The sequence below is a fragment of the Larus michahellis genome, chromosome 4 (assembly GCF_964199755.1).
Source record: "Larus michahellis chromosome 4, bLarMic1.1, whole genome shotgun sequence".
NCBI classification, from domain to species: Eukaryota; Metazoa; Chordata; class Aves; order Charadriiformes; family Laridae; genus Larus; species Larus michahellis.
Genome location: NC_133899.1, coordinates 89,032,366 through 89,052,587, shown reverse-complemented (window position 1 = coordinate 89,052,587; position 20,222 = coordinate 89,032,366).

Genomic DNA, 20,222 nt, shown 5'->3' with positions numbered 1-20,222 from the left:
GATACAACATTGTCTTAGACTTTATAAAAGAAATTGTTAGTCTGGAAGTAAAGGCTTTGCTGCAGCAGAACATGCTTTGCAATGATAGAAGCAGATGGTTTATAAAGTTACTGAATAAGAACTGATTATTGATTTGCTATCCTCTAACAACATCAATGCCGGGTGATAATGTACTGTACTGCTTGTTACAGAGTAAATAGCTATTTTTATATTACTTGCTTTCTTGCAAATTGGCTACTAGCAGGGAAAGTAAAATATATGGCTGTCTAATATCTTGAAGCAGTAAACAAATCGCACAGGGGGAACATCAGTGAAGCACTGCAGAGCACTTGCTGGTATTTATAACTTCTGCCTCTGTCAAAAAACTCCAAATCAAAAGTTCACGGTTCTCCTAATACCATAGTCAGAGCCCAGTTGTTTTACCATTTACTTTCAATATATACAGTTAGTTTAGCAAAATAATAAATATGTTCTATTTTAGCAGAATGCAAGAGGTCATGGGATTTTTAGCAGCCACTGAGGAGACAGTGGAGTATTAGGTTCAGTGTTGTTTCCCTGCCTAATTTGTTCTCTTGGCTTGAAGAAAAGAAAATTCTAGAAGGTTAAAAATGCAGCTAGAAGCAGGATTGATATTATAATTCAAGGTGACTGCGTAGCATGTGTAAATAAACATGCAGTAAATATTTTGCCCCTTGTATTCTGGTAGCTTGTAATAGCTGCTCAGTTTGGGCTGGGGGAAGGGAGACCATTATCTCTTGGCAAGGTTGGTTTCACTCAAGCTATTGTTCTAAGAAAACAGACGTTTTGCAAGTCAGTGCCATACACCTGCCATGAGTTATACACCCGAACTGCAGCGGGCATGGGAACGCTAATAGGTTTTTTGCTATCAATTTAATTCAATTTTTGATCGTTGCCTCTTTTGCAGGTTAGGCTCTCGAATGCGCTGGGTGCTGCTCCAGCCAGCCTGGGAGCTGACTTGTTGCGTGGTGTTATCCCGATGCACGTTCCTGGGGGCTGTGGTATGGTGCGGGGAGCAGGATGGTCTGGTAGGTGGTGGTTTGGTAGCCAGAGAACTGGTCCCTCGGTACCTCTACCCTGCTTTCCCCTCTGCCCCAGCCTGCGAAGCCCCTGCAAGGCACCCCTAGACGTGGCTCCTACATCCGAGAGGTAAATGGCTTGTTCTGCCTGGTACAGGCATTGGAAGGGTTAACGTGGCACTGAGTAAATAGTGGGAAGAAGAAAGAGAAAAAAATGTTTTTGCAAAAGAAGAAAGGATCTCTCTTTTCATGATACTAATTCAGGGTGAGGACCAGGGTCTTTTGATCTTACTGTATGGTTTCTTCTCTGGTTTTTAAATATGGTGGTTTTATTCACAGCTGGCTGAGGAAGGCACAGTAACGTATCCTCTACTCACGTGCCGAAGTGAACACATACGAGTTATTAGGACATAATATACTTACTGATTAGGTAATAACATGGCAAGGCAAAGAAAAGATTTTATGACAAATTTAAATAGCAGTGGATTAAAGTTCAGGAGGACTGGGGATTAAGAAAAGGGACTTCATCTGGTCAGGGTAGATAGTGGCCATTAAACTGTCCTCTGAGAGATTTGCTGAGCCTTGAATAATAGGAGGTGTTTGTGTGTGTATGAATTGCCATACCTTGTTTTTCTTAATCAAATGCTGGCCCCAGCAATTCCTATATTGTGCCTTCCTCCTTCCCTGCCTCACTCCCCCGCCCCTCCTCCCCCCCGCCATTGGCTTCCTTTATTCTGTTTATGGACTTATAAGTGGGAAATAGAACTTAATTGACTGCTTATGCTATATTTAAAATGATGACATACCTGAATCCAATTATGCAGGGGAAGATAATGAATGCCACCTCATCGGTAAGGTGCATTGCCATTAGCAATGTCCATCCCGTTTTCCTTTCTTTGCATTTCCTCCAGTGACTGCAGTGTAGGCAGGGGAGGGGAAAACTATTCCGTAATAAATACTGTAAAAATACTTTGTGCATAAACCCATCTCTCCCTATTGTTGTAAATCTGGAGTGCTCAAGTTTACAGAAGGATCTGGTTGTGCTAATTAGAATGCTGCAGCAAAACCTTCCCTACTACTGGTACCACACTGATAAATCCCAATGCAATTTAAAAAAAAAAAAAAAAGTGTTGATTCATTTCTTAAGTGCATGTTTTTTAAGCCATGCAATTTTTTTGAAAGTGCACTGGGATTTCTTTAGAAGCACATCTTGACTTTTAATAAATAAATCAAAAGTGCTTTAAAATATATCATAGCTAATTTTGCTCTCCCAGAAATCCATCACTTTTTATTACCTTTTAACTACGCTTTTTTTATTATGCTTTTTTCCAGAATGGGGAGGAAATGGTTCAAATCTCTCAATGGTATGTTTTTCTTTCAATTTTTCTGGTTGTCAATATTTAGGGGGAAAAAATATCCAGAAAAAAATCTCCCGATATATCAACCTTAAAGGAAAGAAGGACGGGAATATGTTCCCTCATGACACCTGAACTAACTGGAGTATAACAAACCTAAACATCCCAGGTAAAATGTCAATATTGGAGCAGTTTACGGGGCACCATGGCAATTTAGGAATCCGATTTCATGTGGCTGGCTGGTTCCTGTGGTGGAGAGGTCCAGGACTAAAAACCAGCTCTGACAAACGTGGGGAGCTAACCTGGGGTTTGTTTGCGTATCGGCCTCGTGCATTTCTGCTGTTGCCTGGGGGCTCCTCAGTGCTGTTTACGGAGGAAGAGAAATACGTGCAATCCCAACTCAGATGCTTGGACCTTTAATGGCATTCAGTTAATGCTTGGCAAGTATGATATGATTTGTAAAAATCATCCTGTTGCTTAATCCTCTTCAGTGCCAAGGGTTATTAGGTAGGGATTGCAAACAAGATGAGAAATTGAAACGTTTATGTGTTATGGACTGAATGGGAAAATCTAAGTGGCTTAAAAAATCTCGAAGTTGTTGGGTTTTTTTAACCTGTGGTAAATTTTGAATCATCAAAGCAAGTATCATAAAAAAATTAAGATGACCTCTAGCTGAGTAATGCTTTCACTTAAACCTTGAGAAAACTCAGTGGCAAATGACAGCACAACCTGCTGCCTGCTACCACAGCACCAAGCTGGACGCACAGAATCGTGCCGGGGTTTAACAAATAATCTAAGTTTGTTTCGCAGTATGCACACTTAGGACATGTCTCTAAGGCACATCTGTGAGATTTCCCACGTTGTGCTATCTGAAAGCTGTGTAATCTGTTGCATAGTTCAAAAGAGGAGGAGAAAAAACTTTATTTCATGGAAAGGAATAAGGCAATGAGTTAAGAGCTGTCATTTTGGGCTTGTCATCTTTGCTTTTATTGCCCAAGCTGAATAGCTGCAGGGTTTCCGAGCTGCCAGCCTCTGCCCCTCTGGCAAGCGGCATTTGCAGCTGGATGAGAGCTGTGATAGGCAGCCGAAAGGTATTTCAGGAATGAGCTGCTTCTGCAACGTGCTTTTCCAGATGCAATCTCCGGGAGCCCGGTCCCAGTGTGTGAGAGGGGAAGGAAAAATGTCAGCCAGATTGCTTTGAGGAAGCTGGATGCACACGTTAATTTGTACTAACCAGTTTGGGAGGAGCTGAGCCTGCAGCTACCGAGCTGGTGATCCACAGTGAGAAAGCTGCTTTATCAGGCGTTGAGCCACACGGCGTCTGGCAGTATTCCCGTGTCGTCGCGCTGATGAGATAGTGGTATCCACATAGGAAGCAGACAGTGACTTTAATGGAAGATATTTTATGACAGGGAGCTTTAAAAGTTTTTCTGTTATCCTGTAGTTATACAATTATGATACGCTGTAACATGCAGCATGCTACAGTTGTGGTGACAGTAACACATTCTTTCTTCAACTTATAGATAAAATGTGGCAGGAACTGAGAATTCTGGGTCTCGGACATGCTTCTGAAATATCCCTGGATTACCAAAGTTGCTTGATAAAGAAGGAAGTCAGAGTATAAGCGTGGGATACCTGGGCTAATTACCTGGACATGGCAGCCTGAGGCCGGCTAAAGCCCGGTCTGATTAGCATTCAGTGTCCGTGCTGGCAAATGAGGAAGAACAGAAACTAACAAAGCAACAGGAAGATGAAAGGGGAGCGCTTCCTACCTGTCCTTCAAACTCTCCTCCCCAACGAACCCCCGCTGCAGCGCTTGCAGCCAGTTCAGGAGACAGCCCGGCGATGAGACGCGTTGCTGGGGTATTGGGTGATACGGGAGCGTGGGTCGGGGAGCCTGCGGGGCACCTGGATGCCCATCGTGTCAGAGCCATGTACCCAGTGGGCTCTGATGCCCGTCCCCTCCTTTGGGAGGTAAGGAGAGTACGAGGGATGGAGGGACACCTCCCAGGCTGGCATCACAGCTGGGAGCAACCGGCCAGCAAGGTCCCAGCATGTTTGGTTAAGGTGGTGTAAGAAATTGAAGAAGTCAAGTGCTAAACGCGTGGCCAGCCAAAATCAGGGTAGAGCTGTCGAAGCAGAAGGTCTCCCCCAGTTGCTGCGGTGGCCCCAGTCTGTCTGGAGGAGGGTTTCTGAAGGAACACAAGTGCTTTCTGTCATAAATGAGAAGGTAAAAAATGCAGTGTCTTTTTTGAACTGATTTTGAAAATCATTTTTCACCATTATTTTTTAAATCTAATAACTGCAGCTTTGACTTGCTGGTAGCAAACAGAGGCCCATGCTTTGTGCAGAATGATTATTTATTTTAAAAACAAAATCAAGGCTGTCTGCGATTTGGATCTAATTTCGCATTTATTTTTCATAGTTTGTTTGCTTAGTGGCTCTGCAGTAAGACAGTGATTAGTTAAATCAGTTATACATAAATTCAAAGACTTGTTCTTCATTTTAGATGTTCAGACTTAATTGGATTTAAATCAGATTAAAAAGTGACTTCTGAGGGAAAAGTACCCCCAAGCATGAAAAGATGGTTACTTTTTTTAACTTATCACGTAAATGGCAGTAGAGATTTCTATCTTTATACCATTTATTCCCTGTTACAGCTTACAGTTCTATTTAACTTTTAAAGAAAATACTTATGTATTAAAATGTCAGCAAGGCAGAGTGGGAGGAAGCCGCTAACTTATCTTTCTCAGAATAACCTGTTTTCTAGTCCAGAGTGTTTTCTTCAGATTGTAAGGAAATTTTAAATTTAAACCTTATCAAAGGAGGTCATTCTATGAGTTTATTAAATATATTAATTGCCGTGAAAATCATATAATGCAAGCTGTATTAAAACCATGGAAGAGACTCTGTTTCTCTCCCAGGAGACGCCCTGGTAGATCCAGATAGTTTCTCCCTTGGGTTTTAAGGGACCATCAGAGATTTGTTTACAGGCTTGAGCCACACATGTAAATAAGAATTAGTGAATAATGAAAAGCAGGGTAGGAAGAGTTTGGATGGAGACTGGAGTAGCTTTCAGTGCTACGGTAGTAGTTTGGGATCTCCAGAAACAACGTCCACAAACCCAGCAGAGGAAAATCCTTGGAAAGGAGCAGAGCACAACTCAGTCCTGACAAGCACAGATTTTACTGTGGGGCAATACCATTTTGCTGCTTGGCCTTTTGCCTAGTTTACTAAATTCAAGCATTTTCAGATCGGCATTTGGACAAACAGGCCAGCTGCAGGATCAGCTGTCTGTGGCTTTCCAGGCTCCTCGTGATGCAGAAGATTGAGGACTTTATGCAAAATCAGGTACTTAACCATATGGGAGGCAGGATGAACGTATAGATTTTGGAGGACAGAGCAGAGATTTGCATTCAGATAATTCCCCATCTGGAATGATACAAGGCTGGGGAATTCAAGCCATCTCCCCCAAAAGGTGTGTTCTCTGGGGGGCTGGACAGAGAGTACTACTACAAAGATGAGAACAGGCAGCAGGAATAACAGCCGCTGACTCCAAATGCCTATGCTCGTCTTTCCCATCAATTATTTAGACATGAAAGATTTACACGAAAATTAATCATTAAATTTTGAATTGCTTCTTTACATCAATAATGAAATAGCTGTGCCAAATACAAACAGATAAAGAGAACAGGATAAGAAATCATCCTTACTACGCAAAAGGAGAAGTAATATTTTAATGAAACTATAAAGCTCATTACTGTTTTACGATGCAGGGTTACTGTCAGTGACCTAGAATAGAGAGCTTTATATGCCGAACATGAAACCTCTTGTTTAATCTATGATTTTTGACGTTGGCATATTAAAAATTGTGGGCTGGGTTCTGCTGTATTCCATAAACCTGTAATTTTTGGTACCAGTAATAATTTTCATACAGTCAGGGGGTTGCCTTTCAAGTGTATGCATCCAGAAGTGTCATGGTAGACACTAAATTTCAGTATTTTAACTTTTTGAATTGTTTAAACCAATTTTGTCAAGTATATTTCTTGACAAAAGAAACTGAGTCTGAGACTTAAGCCTGCAAAAACCAATTTAATTGGTAATTTTCAAATGATTGTCCATTGCTGTGATTGTATCATTAAGCTAAAACTGCTGGGGGAAGGGCTTGGTATGCTTCTTGATGTCCCAACTTGAAATACAGTAACCTAAAACTTTAGCTTCTTTCCACCCCTACCCCCCCCACCCCCGGGTAAATTTCTAATGCTCCAGCTCAGAAAAAAAAAATAAGAATGTGCAAAACATGGAGAGTAAACAACCTGTATGTATAAAAATCTGAAAGTAAATAAGATGATCTCATTATTTATTTAAGTAACATGATGTTGGTGTTATATTTAGGATTTATGAATGCTTGGTGTTGAGAAAACTGCAAACTAAGTCGGGTACAGCAGTGACCCAGAAAGCATTGAGACCCTGCAGTATATTTGGTAAGTACAAATGCTTTTCTAAATTCAATTACTTTTAACTTGCTCGTGGATCTTTTCCAAGCCTCGTGTGTGATAGAATCACCTCCAAAGGCATACTGTGTCCTACATCTGTGAGTATAAAGCACTAAGGAAATGGTAAGCATCGCTGTGACAAAATAACTTACATAATATGTAAAGTTCTGCACCGTGCCCTGGCCTGCTCCGACTCCCTCCTTTAATTTTTCATGTCTCGCCATTTCCCTTCTATATTTCACCAGAATGGTAGCTGTAGTGAATTAGAGGGAAGACAAGCATAAAGTCAATTCCACTTGCTGTAATCCCCCAGATCTTAAAAGGGAAAGATGTTTATTTAATTTGCTCTGCAACCTATGAGCTCATGAGCCTCATTAGTTTCTCAGGAAGTAAATAAGTTCCGGTGTTTTGTTCTTGAATTTATCACTTTTTGCCTATTTCCATTTTAGCTGGTACTTCAACCTCTGCCTCTTGCTTGAGCGAACTCTGTGAGAGGCCGCATCTGGGCTTTTTCAGCTCAGGGCGCAATTGTGCAGAAGAGAGAGGTATTTTTTGCCTAGTTGCTCCTGTGATTGGCACCACGTGGCTGCAGGAGCGCAGGCAGCACACGGGGGCGGGTCGTGTCTGGGGGCACCTCACCGAGCATTGCGCTGACACAGGCCAATATACCTCCTCTACTGATACCAGGGTGGGCTTCTTGGGCGGGAATGTTCCTGGCCTTGGCGTCTCCCACTGAACGGCGTGAGAAGTGCTGATGGGCATGCCAGCCAGCCAGGCTTTGTAGCCACGGAGGAAAACTGTAGCCTACTTGTCTGCTGTCTTCTAGCAGAAGGGAAACACAATTAGGTGAGGAAGTTTCATTAATAAGAACAGAAGTTCTCTTGAGGCCACTTTATTAGCAGCTTTTGGTGGGGTGGGGTGTGGAAACGTTAGATTTAGAAGATAATCAGCCTGCATTTTTATCTCTACTTAAAATAGTAGAATGGAAAATTATCTTATCTCCATAAACTGCTGTTTTTCATTTAGTAAGTTATTTTACCACCCAAAGCAGATGCCACACAAAGAGTTGTGGTTGGGAGGCATGTAGTTATATATGTCGGTCAAAATGTCTCATTTAAAAAGCTATCAGAGGCAGATAATAATAATAAATACATATGGCATTTGGCTAGATGAATACGAGATTATATTAAATAGAACACATTTCTGAAAAGAATAATTGTAACTAATTAGAAATCTCCAGTTATGCTTAGAGTTGGAAGAAAGTGAAATCAAATTTAATTATGCAAGGTCCCAGTTGTGCCAAAGGTGTTATAAAGAATATCTTTATGGAGACATTCAGTATCAGAAACTGGCTGGTGCTATTATTAGCAGGCTCAGTTGCACATTTTCTTTATATTAGTTTAAAGTTTAATGATGGTATTTGTAGGGCTAATTACCAAGAATCTGCACACAGCACTCATTGGGGTAGTCACCATAAGGCATCCATTTTTGCCGTGGTACGTTATTGATAACTCCAAAGCAGCTTTGACTTGATTCTTTATGTTAAGTATATGAACAAACAGGTACTTAAAAGTGGAAATGTCTACGATGGTGCTCATCGTTCCCTTGGAAGCATACGCAGTGAGTGTTGTTCCTTCCTTCCCGCATGCTAGCAGAGGACTGCGGACTGTGGGATTTCCCAGGGGGAGTTCAGCACTATGCTGGGAGATGCTCTGCGGAGGGTTGTCTTGGGTGATAGAAATGGTCCAGAGGCTGGGAGCAGGGAAACGTGGGCGGGAAGGCAGGCAAACAGTCAGCAGTCATATATGTTCCTTGAGAGCCAGTTGTCTTGGGGTGCTGAGAAGGAAAGCTAACTGCCCATAGTAACCCAAGATAAAATCTTAGCACACAGCAAAAATATCGTGTGTCTTATGTCTGAGGAAAAGGATTTGGGTTGGGCAACACGGAGCGTGAACCGAGAGCTTTTCCAGTAGCACTCAGTGTATCCTGATCTTGGGAGGTGGTCGTCTCCCGTGGTGAAAGCAGGTCTTGGGCACTGGCGTAGTCATGGAGGAGCATTAATCATGAGAAATATGCTGTGATATTAGAGGCATGCGGGAAGGAGGTTTCATGAAAACAAACTGTTATTTTTGGAATTGACACCGAAGTCAGGTATGGTTGCTGGGCTGGGCTGTGCTGCCCAAACCATTTTCCCATGCTTTCCTGGCAGCTCTGCCACACGTAATGAAGTCTGTCCCCCATCGCAGCCTCTCTGGAGGTGATGCTAACAACCTGGATAAATTAAGCTTTCAAATATACGCAAGTCTTCCTACTGATATCCTCAGGCCCTGTGAGGGAAAGCCTTTTCTTCTCAGTTGTAAGAGCTTTTCTTTCCAAGAGCACTATGTGATTCTCATCCCCAAAGGTGACTTTCCTGCCAATAACGATCCCTGCAGGCCACGGCCAGGCAGTTTTGTCTTTAAACCCTCCTGCCCCGACACACCGGGACCCTCTCTCTTCTTCCCCACCTACCTTGAAGATAATCACAAGGCAACCATCTCTCTCGCTACCGCTCCTCTCCCCTGCTTCGCCGGATCACATTAAAGCATTAGCCTCGGGAGCCAACTGCGGGGCTCATCTTTGATTAACGGCAGGAGGGGACTGGCAGGCACGACAGGCAGCACTGTGCGCCGTGGCCGGGAAGGGATTTATCCCACTCATCTGACACATGGCGCTTAGCACTTCTGCGGTGGTGTGGATTCAGAGCTAGGACTGAAAGCCTTGGTTTGCAGTACCTCTGATCTCCGGGGTTGTCATAGTCCTCAAACATACCTTAAAGGAGAAAGGAGCTGTGCTGTGGATCTCAGCCTGGGCCGGCATGTTCTGGGCTTTGCACTCAAGGGTCTGGTGCGGGGGGAGGCAGCCAGAGAAAGGCAGCAAAGCATCACACAAGTATTTCTGCCAGCTGATCTGCAGGAAGTGTTGGAAAAGAAAGGGTAGTTCCCGCTACTGAGAGTGACTGACAGGAACCTGGGGTGGGATTCACTTCTCATCACCTCAAAAGCCTGTGATGTACATGCATCTGCAGCTGAAATGGGCACTCTAGGCTTCCCTTATTAGTTAATGGAGGTGATTAGGTATTTTTAGGTATGACTCACCTGCCCTATTTTAGCTCTCTATTTCAGTGCATGATGAATTGTACAATGTCCATTAACTTTAAAGAGAGTCTAATCCAAGTAGCTCAGACGTGGACCTCTTAATTGATTTATTTGGATGAGTTTTGCCTGTGTCTGCCAAGGTCTTTAAAGCATCTTCCAACACTAAAGCCGAGGCAAACAGGGGGAGAGGCCGTGCAGAAAGCTGTCTTTTGCTTTGCTTTTCCAGATAGCAGCATCTCTTCAGGTGTGACTTCGGCAGCCAAATGCTTGAGTTGGCTGTGGTCATTTGGTACTGTCAAAAGTATTGTGGTCCTAATCTAGGAGCAATGCAGTCTCCGTCCGTACAGCCTCCATCCAGCTGGAAAAAGAAAAGGCTTTTTAGTTGCCTTCCCTCTCAAACATCTACTTTTCCTCCCTCTCTCTTGCCCTATCGCTACCTTCCTTTTCCTTATGGCTCTCTGTCTTGATCCCTCCGGCTGCAGCCAAACCTGTTAATTCTCTGTAGGTCCTCCGAGGTTGCTCATCTTCCCTACCTTGTGCTGAAACTAAGCAAAGAGACTCCCTGGCCTGGAGGCAAGAATATCAGCTACACCTCACTAGTGCAGCCACTGCGAGACCTGCAACAACATGCCCCCACACGTGTCCCGCACCCTCTTCTGCCTCCTGCACCATACAGAGAGCTTGCTGTGGGCTGGAAGAGGCAGCAGGGGGTAAGGCCAGGTCATGCCAGGTCATTTCTAAGCGATGAAAACAGCAGGAATTCCCTAGGTGGTCCATGTGCAGGGACCAGCCTGGGACCAGGTGTAGGCAGCAAAGCATTATCCATAGGAAGGAAGTACAAAGACGATGAAAGATTGATGTCTTACACACCATCACCTTCTCATAGCGTGTGCTCTCTGCCTATTGATACAAATAAGGGCATCCTCTATCATTTTTCTGACCATGGTGTTTTTCCTGTGGGCAGAATTCATACATAGCACATCTCTGAGCCTCTGGCTACATGGGCACAAGTTTCCTGATGACACCACAGGCCGTGAACGATGAGTCGCTGCTGACTGCCCATACCCTGCCCCACAAATCACCAAAACGATCAGCTGGCCGAACAGCATGGGCTCTCCCAGCGGTGGTCTCTGTTATGATGGTCTCAGGGCGAGCTGGCCCTAGAGGTTGGTTCTATGGAGACTGAAGAATGACGCATTCTTGATAAATTTGGGTGTCTAATACAACTAGGATTGAACTTCTTCTTTCTGAGCCTTGCTTATAGCCTGAACGTTGGTGCATCTCTTCCTTCCCGTGCTCTGTAATCTGAAGAATTTAGCATCAACTTGTTTCATCCCTTCTCTGACCATATAGCTGTCAGTGGCCTAAAACTCTGCTTGTTTGTTGTTTTTTTTTTCACTCTCATTCCTGGCCTGTGTATCCCTACCAGCTGTCTAATGAGGGTATAATCAAGAGCTCTGAGAGCTGTCGTCCCTAAACTCAGTCTTATTGAATCCAATACCTGCTCTAAACCGGTATATCTGGGTACTCACAGACGCAGACGATGGCTCTCTGCTTGCTCTTTTCTCAGTTAACACGGTGAATTCTGGCTGAACTGAGCACACTGAATCACGCTTCGTTCCGCTCACCATTTGCGTTCTGCTTTCAGGCCGTCATTCCAAGATAGCTGAAGAACTTGGCCTGAACGGGCTCTTTTAGGGCTGGGATCAGCATTTTGATGAATTGTAGAGTCTTTGGATAAAGGGTGAGCACTGATCTGCACGGAAAGGATTTCTTCTCTGCCAGGGAAGTGCAGATGTCCAGGGATGTGTGGCATGCAGAGAATCCACCTTGTGCAACCGATACTCTATAAACCTGAGTTCAGAGTGTGTCCAGCTGTTGTGTCAGAGCACAGGAACGACGCAATTCCCGGCAGGCTCTGTCTCTCTTCCACCGGGATCTTTCCCCAACAGGTAACCTCCTGCCACCACCTGAGCTCCTTCAGGCTTCCTGTTCCAGTGCAAGATGATCTTGTAGGATGTCTGACAATATGGAGAGCTGATATGCATCCGTGTCCCAGGACCCTGATTCCCAGCAATCTTCCTCAGCATAAGCAGAGAAGAGCACGCGCATGGCAGGTCCTAGCTATAGCAGTTATGCACATCTGAAATGTGTCCAGCTACTAGAAGAATTTCTGTAAAATAGCATAAAATACATAAAATACCAGTTGTTTGGCACACTTAGGGAGCTCTGTCCTACAATTCTTTCCCATTCTGCTTCTCTTGTTGCTAATGAAACAGCTGCTCTTTGGTTTCAGGCTTTAACCTATTTTTAGATTCCTTTTATGCTGTTGGCCCTTTGAAATGCATGAATAGCTGTGAAAGAAAGGCAGTGTCATTGCTGTGAGGCAAGAGGAAGGCCTATAGGTGAAGTCATGTCTGGTAATGAGAGACTGTCTCACCTATTCATCTCCTCCCTTCCTTTATTTCTATGAAGCAACTCCGTTCCCTTGGGCACATGGCTGCGTACCTTTTCTGCTTTTATTTAAGCGTTGCAATGATATCAGCCACAGCCCTTCATTAGCACAGCACCGGCGGCTGGCTCCCTCCTTTGCGGGGGCTGTTTTCTTCACGTCTGGGGGGCTGCAGAGCTGGGGAGCTCTAGCGCGGTCTCAGTACATGGTCCTGTTCCCACCGCAGGAAATGTGCTGGCCCAAAGGGGAAGGGGGGAGGTGGAGGAGCTTGGGTTTCAAGGAGAGGAGCTGGAGAACAGCACAGAAAGGAGGAAGCTGTGATGGAAGTAGGGGGCAAGCGGAAGGTAGGATTTATGTGTTGGATGAAGCAGCAAGACCCCATTTCTGTGAGCTGCTGGGTTCTAGTTGGCATGTGAGACTTTGCCTTTGTGCAGTAGGGATTCACATAAAGGGATGCGGGTGGGCAAGTAGAGTATCGGCATCTAAATAGTCGAGTTACCCGATGACTGTGGATGCCGATAGATACCACAGCCAGAATCACTGAATCGGTGTATACGATGATCTGGCCAATATGACCATAGGTGTTAGGATTGCTCTTATTTACTGCCTACAATTAATTAGTTCAGCACTAAACTAACTTAAGCAGCGGCTCCTCGTGGGATTTATGGTTTGTAGGCTGAAGTCCCAGCTGCATCACAGCTGATACTAATGAACATGCTGTGGCTAATTGAAGTGGGAAGAATCATACCTAGTCTCTGGGTTGCAGAACTGAGCTGACTCAGTATTGACAGCTTACTCAGTTCTTTAAATACCCAAGCCAGGCTCAGCTCATTTCGGTTCATTAAAAAAATAAAATAATATTTTTGCTCCCTGGCTTCTGAGTTTTAGGCTCCTGAAAAATGTTTCTGAACTGATCGAACAATTTCATCCTTGCAGACAGGCCTTTATTCTCATTGCTGCAGCCATCACTGCCTTGAGGCAGTAAAAGAGGACTTCTGTTTGCTCTGGATCCCTGCGCTGACACACAGTTTCACTGGAATCGAGTCATCTCCAACCTATCTGCTAAAGACGAGGAGATCTCAACACAGCAGGGTTTGGTTTTCTTTTTATGGTTGAAAAATGTGTTTTGAATTCTGTGCTGCAGAGAATATCTAGCAACAAAACGTGTGTCGCTGAGCTGTAACGGCAGCTGCTGTTGCAGATTCGTACGAGCTTGGTTGCACAGGGGGACGTCTGTACTCGGAGGAAATTATCGGTAGTCTGCAAGACTCTTGATTTTCTGTTGGCTTTGCGTAAGTTCCTACACTGATGGAAGCCCATCTTAAGTTGAACTTTTCAGGACCTGTGTATGTACTATTGCACAGATTACAAATATCTGCCGTGATTTTCCCTGTTTAGAATAAAACTGTCTATGACACCTGTACGAGTATTTGCATTCTTATTTGCACAGTAGACGATGAAGTCTAGAAACCCATAGTTTGCTAAGGAAAAATTATCTTTCCTAAGATTATTAGTACTAAGTCTTATCTGCTTTTCCTGTCCTTACTCTCAGTATTTAAACAAAATATGAGGCATTTGCTTTCACCCCACAATGCAGTTGAAGATACACATACAGAGCATTAAAATAGTGGTGGGTGAATGGAAGGGAAGGGCTGATAAAAGCGATGAGGGAAGCGGCTGGAGAGATAGTGAAAATGTCTGTGATTTTTGAAATAAATAACAATGGAATAAAATAAAATCGTGATGTTATAATCATGTGTTCAACACTCTCCCCAGCACTAACTCTGCTTTATGTCTTTGTATAATGCTCATCAAAGACTCTTGTTTTTATAAATTAATCAAGGGCTTGGTGCCTTGCATTTCTGAAGATGACATGGATGTGTGAGGAGAAATACTAATTATATCTTTTTATTTAGCGTCATCTGAGATCACTGCAGCCGTTAAGAGGTCCTCGCTTTTGCCAGTGAGATCAGTTTCTTAATATCATTAATCTGCCCGTTTTGTGTAAATCAGTTCCTCTCAGGCTTCTTTACAGGCCACCAGTCACCTGTTCATGGCCGAGCAGCGTTGGGTTTGTTCCATTTTCCCTGGGCACGGTACCAGTATCTGTGTGTTTTAAGTAGTCAGCCAAATAATGGAGGGGAAGTGAAGGCAGAAGGCAAAAGCAGGGTGATAACACGAAGTGGCAAAACCAAAAGCAGAATAAAAGACACAATGACCCAGTGAACTGTAAGAGAACAGGAGGCACTTGCTGGTGAGAAGCAGCACCCCAGGGCTGGTGCTTCCTAAGGAGAGGCCTAAGCGCAGCCAGGAGAGGGTACGTGACCAGAGACGTAGCGCAGCAGCAAAACGGGGGGGCGGGGGCTTGTGCAGGTGTGTAAGCACCCACTCCCAGCAGTCAGTGGTGGCCACTGCAAACCTCGGCATGTGACCGGGGCAGAAAGGGAGTACACCCAGGGGCTGGCCCTGGGGACAATAATCTGCGTCTCACGTGCCATGAAAGTAGGAGTTGGGCTCAGAGTTTGAGTGAGGCCAGATGTGGCTGACGTGGGGCCAAGACTGAAGTCGGAAGCCGCCAAAGGCCCAAACTGGAGCTGTGCAGCACCCAAGCTGAAGCAGAGAAGAAAATTGCGACAGCGTGTTCCAACCAGATGGGCTGGGTGACGTCAAGAAACACCAAAGCTAAAATTTTGGAGAGTAACCCCAGGTGCTAATTGGCGACCTATAGTAACCCCAGGGCTGAAAGTTTGGGGTGAAGTTGACCTCTAGTAACCCCATATGCTAATTGGCGACCTATAGTAACCCCCAGGGCTGAAAGTTTGGGGTGAAGTTGACCTCGAGTAACCCCAGATGCTGATTGGCGACCTAGAGTAACCCCCGAGCTCAAATTTTGGGGTGAAGTTGACCTCGAGTAACCCCAGATGCTAATTGGCGACCTAGAGTAACCCCTGAGCTCAAATTTTGGGGTGAAGTTGACCTCTAGTAACCCCAGATGTTGATTGGCGACCTAGAGTAACCCCCGAGCTCAAATTTTGGGGTGAAGTTGACCTTGAGTAACCCCAGATGCTAATTGGCGACCTAGAGTAACCCCCGGGCTGAAAGTTTGGGGTGAAGTTGACCTCGAGTAACCCCAGATGCTAATTGGCGACCTATAGTAACCCCCAGGGCTGAAAGTTTGGGGTGAAGTTGACCTCGAGTAACCCCAGATGCTAATTGGCGACCTGGAGTAACCCCCGAGCTCAAATTTTGGGGTGAAGTTGACCTCTAGTAACCCCAGATGCTAATTGGCGACCTAGAGTAACCCCCGAGCTCAAATTTTGGGGTGAAGTTGACCTCGAGTAACCCCAGATGCTAATTGGCGACCTAGAGTAACCCCAAGCTCAAATTTTGGGGTGAAGTTGACCTCTAGTAACCCCAGATGCTAATTGGCGACCTAGAGTAACCCCCAGGGCTGAAAGTTTGGGGTGAAGTTGACCTCGAGTAACCCCAGATGCTAATTGGCGACCTGGAGTAACCCCCAGGGCTGAAATTTTGGGGTGAAGTTGACCTCGAGTAACCCCAGATGCTAATTGGCGACCTAGAGTAACCCCCAGGGCTGAAAGTTTGGGGTGAAGTTGACCTCGAGTAACCCCAGATGCTAATTGGCGACCTAGAGTAACCCCCGAGCTCAAATTTTGGGGTGAAGTTGACCTCTAGTAACCCCAGATGCTAATTGGCGACCTGGAGTAACCCCAAGCTCAAATTTTGGGGTGAAGTTGACCTCGAGTAACCCCAGATGCTAATTGGCGACCTAGAGTAACCCCCGAGCTCAAATTTTGGGGTGAAGTTGACCTCGAGTAACCCCAGATGCTAATTGGCGACCTAGAGTAACCCCCGAGCTCAAATTTTGGGGTGAAGTTGACCTCTAGTAACCCCAGATGCTAATTGGCGACCTATAGTAACCCCAGGGCTGAAATTTTGGCTAAAGTTGACCTCTAGTAACCCCATATGCTAATTGGCGACCTATAGTAACCCCCAAGCTCAAATTTTGGGGTGAAGTTGACCTCTAGTAACCCCAGATGCTAATTGGCGACCTGGAGTAACCCCCGAGCTCAAATTTTGGGGTGAAGTTGACTTTGAGTAACCCCAGATGCTAATTGGCGACCTGGAGTAACCCCAGGGCTGAAATTTTGGGGTGAAGTTGACCTTGAGTAACCCCAGATGCTAATTGGCGACCTATAGTAACCCCAGGGCTGAAATTTTTGGGGTGAAGTTGACCTCTAGTAACCCCAGATGCTAATTGGCGACCTATAGTAACCCCCAGGGCTGAAAGTTTGGGGTGAAGTTGACCTCGAGTAACCCCAGATGCTAATTGGCGACCTGGAGTAACCCCAAGCTCAAATTTTGGGGTGAAGTTGACCTCGAGTAACCCCAGATGCTAATTGGCGACCTATAGTAACCCCCAGGGCTGAAACTTTGGGGTGAAGTTGACCTCGAGTAACCCCAGATGCTAATTGGCGACCTAGAGTAACCCCAGGGCTGAAAGTTTGGGGTGAAGTTGACCTCGAGTAACCCCACATGCTAATTGATGACCTATTGTGACCCCCAAGCTGAAATTTTGGTTGAAGTTGACCTCGAGTAACCCCAGATGCTCATTGGCGACCTGGAGTAACCCCGCGTGCCAATGGGTGACACACCATCCTCCCCCCACGCTGTGCTCGTTCTCCCCTCTGAGCCTCCCTCCCCTCGCTCTGCCCAGGCTGTGACTGGGGGTCACCAGAGCAGCTCCTCAGGACCAGCTCTGCTCAGCCTCCCCCCAAATTCACCTCCACAGCTCAGCTCAGCCAACCCCCTCCTGGATTTGTTGCTCAGAGGTCCCTGAGATGTCCCAGTGAGTCCACTGGAGCCCCTGAGGTCACTTGGGGACCAAGAGTGCTTCAGGGCATCCACTGCGCTCATCTTACGAGATGAGAGCGCAGAGCGTCCCCCATGGACCTTCCCCTCGACTCCCCCTGACAGAAAGCACAGGTTAACGAGAGGGCAATGTCAAACACGGCACACGGGTGTCAGCCCTTCTTTATTTCAGGAGGGACGGGTCAGAGGTGGCTTGTTTTCCTAAGTGTCATGAGGTGGACAGAGAGCATCTTCCAGCTGTGCCACCTCTTCACGTCACACAGAGTCTATAAAGCTCTTGCAGAGTCTGGGTCCACCACCTCTCGCCATGGCACCCTTCTTCTCTGGGTCTCTTGTAACTCATTGCTCGAGTCCATTCAGCTCCCCAGCATCCACTTTCCGGTTTTGGCTACTAAAACCAGTTGATGGCACCTTACTCACCGGTTTCTTTTAGGAGGAAGTTACAAAGAGAATACATTTCCCGATATCCGTGCATGTTGCTGGAGGAGCAGCAACATCTGCTTGGAGACTCTCTGCCTTTCACAAACCCTTGGCGCCCTCTGGCAACCCTGCGAGTTCTTTAAAGCTGGATTCATCTGTGCTTCAAGTATTTTGAGATGAATTGCACCAGCTCTCATTACATAATAAAAAAAAAAAGAAAAGACCAAAAAACCCCCAAAAGAGTGAGGTGATTGGATGGGGAAAAAGACCAGAATGCAACTTATTCCAAGGGGGGAGGAGGGAGACTGGCTACAGGGAAGAAAATCAGTCAACGCAAAGTCCAAGTGTTCGGTTCTAAATGCCCAGGCTTTGAAGAGCACAAATTAAAGCCCAAAGAGTGCTCCTTCCAGCATTCCCCTCCTCGCTTTTCTGTGAGCCACATCCTGCTGGAGTTACTCAGAGCATGGAGACAACAAAACCCTGAAGCCCAAGACGCCCCAGCTTCTGTCCAGGTACCAAAATAAGGATGAAGATGCTCTCTCTTGTGTTAACCTGTTGAAAAACCAGAAGACGACCATAAGCATCCAGTCCCGGGGGGCACTGGGGCAGCACAGGGCAGGCATGGGGCAAGGCACCACCCCAGGCGAGGCCCCATCCCACCCCATCCGCAAACATAACGGAGGTACAACCTTACGAAAGATAAGAAATAGCGTTGCAGCACTTTTAAAGATGCCTCTTAGAGGCTGAGTAGACCCATAAATTACAGCGTGCTTGGCCATGCCCCGCAATAAAACGTACCACAGACCAGATCCTGCTCCCTTCAAATCAATGGCAAAAAGCCACCTACCGGCACTGCTGCGACCAGTACATCACCACCGTACAAACACCATCACCTTCCAGTTTTGGCCCCCACTCGGTGTTTAATAGGCCTACTCATCCCGCCAGAAAAAAAAATGTATTCTGGTGTAAATCTAACAAAACCAGTGGTGAGAGCAGAGCATGAGATGGTGTCCATGAGCTTCTTTACTAATCTGCCAGACACTTTTTCAGAATGCAATAAGCCGGAAAGCAAAATGCCAGGTCCTCAGGTAAACCCTGGGCAAGGTGGGTAACGCAGTGGTGGCGGTTTCATTGAAAATGTTGTTTGGGCCTTTATTTAATAGTTTAGTTACAGAGCAGACTGCTTTTCATTACCATTTTAAATAGACATTACCACTGTAGTTAATAACTTTCATGGTATTTTTACCCTCCGGCAACTTTATTATTTATCCTTAAATTATAAATGTTCGGCTTTTCTCTGGCATCTTATTCCTATGTAATTTTTTTTTTTTCGCTAGAGTTCAATAATAAAACACCCAGGAGAGCCATGTACTTGTGAAAGAAAAAAGCAACGGAACTGAAACCGAACACCTACCTGGTCAGCAGGAGATCCGAAGTCATGTTCGGCTCCCGGCAACCTGCCTGTCAGCCTGGAATATCGCTGGAAAATCCATGCAGCTGCGCTACCTCCGCACTGATGCCTCCAGCCAGATGACGTCTATGGATGGAATCACAGAATCGCCCAGGTTGGAAGGGACCTTTCAGATCATCGAGTCCAACCATCAACCCAACACTGACAAAACCCACCACTAAACCATATCTCTAAGCACTGTGTCTGCCCGTCTTTTAAATACCTCCAGGGATGGTGCCTCAACCACTTCCCTGGGCAGCCTGTTCCAATGCGTAATAACCCTTTCTGTGAAGAAATTTTTCCTAATATCCATCCTAAACCTCCCCTGGCGCAACTTGAGGCTGTTTCCTCTTGTCCCATCGCCTGTTACCTGGGAGAGGAGACCAACCCCCCCCTGGCTACCCCCTCCTCTCAGGTAGTTGTAGAGAGCGAGAAGGTCTCCCCTCAGCCTCCTTCTCTCCAGGCTGAACACCCCCAGCTCCCTCAGCTGCTCCTCATAGGATTTGTGCTCCAGACCCCTCACCAGCTTCCTTGCCCTTCTCTGGACCTGCTCCAGCACCTCAATGTCCTTTTTGTGCTGAGGGCCCCAAAACTGCACACAGTAACATACATGTCTGTTGTAGTTTCTCCTGGGGGAGAACCCCCAACACACTGCAGCTGCAGAACCCTTTACATAAGTTACTTGTTGCTTGAATAACAAGCATCCAAGAACAAATGTCACTCTGAATTGTCCTGTTGGCTCACTACCACCACACAGAAGTGCTCTGTGGCCATGCTTGTCCAGACGGACACCCACGTGAGCTGGAAATGAAATGAGAAGACAACAGATCACCCGAAACATAATATGTTCCCTGCTGATTCGTGTTTATTCAACAGAGCCAAGTAGATGATGTGGCCTATATACTCTGGTTACAGATTTCTCATCTTATTGAAATGTCATGTTTTGGTAATCCCAGCTGCTCCTTCGGGACTCTGGGCTTAG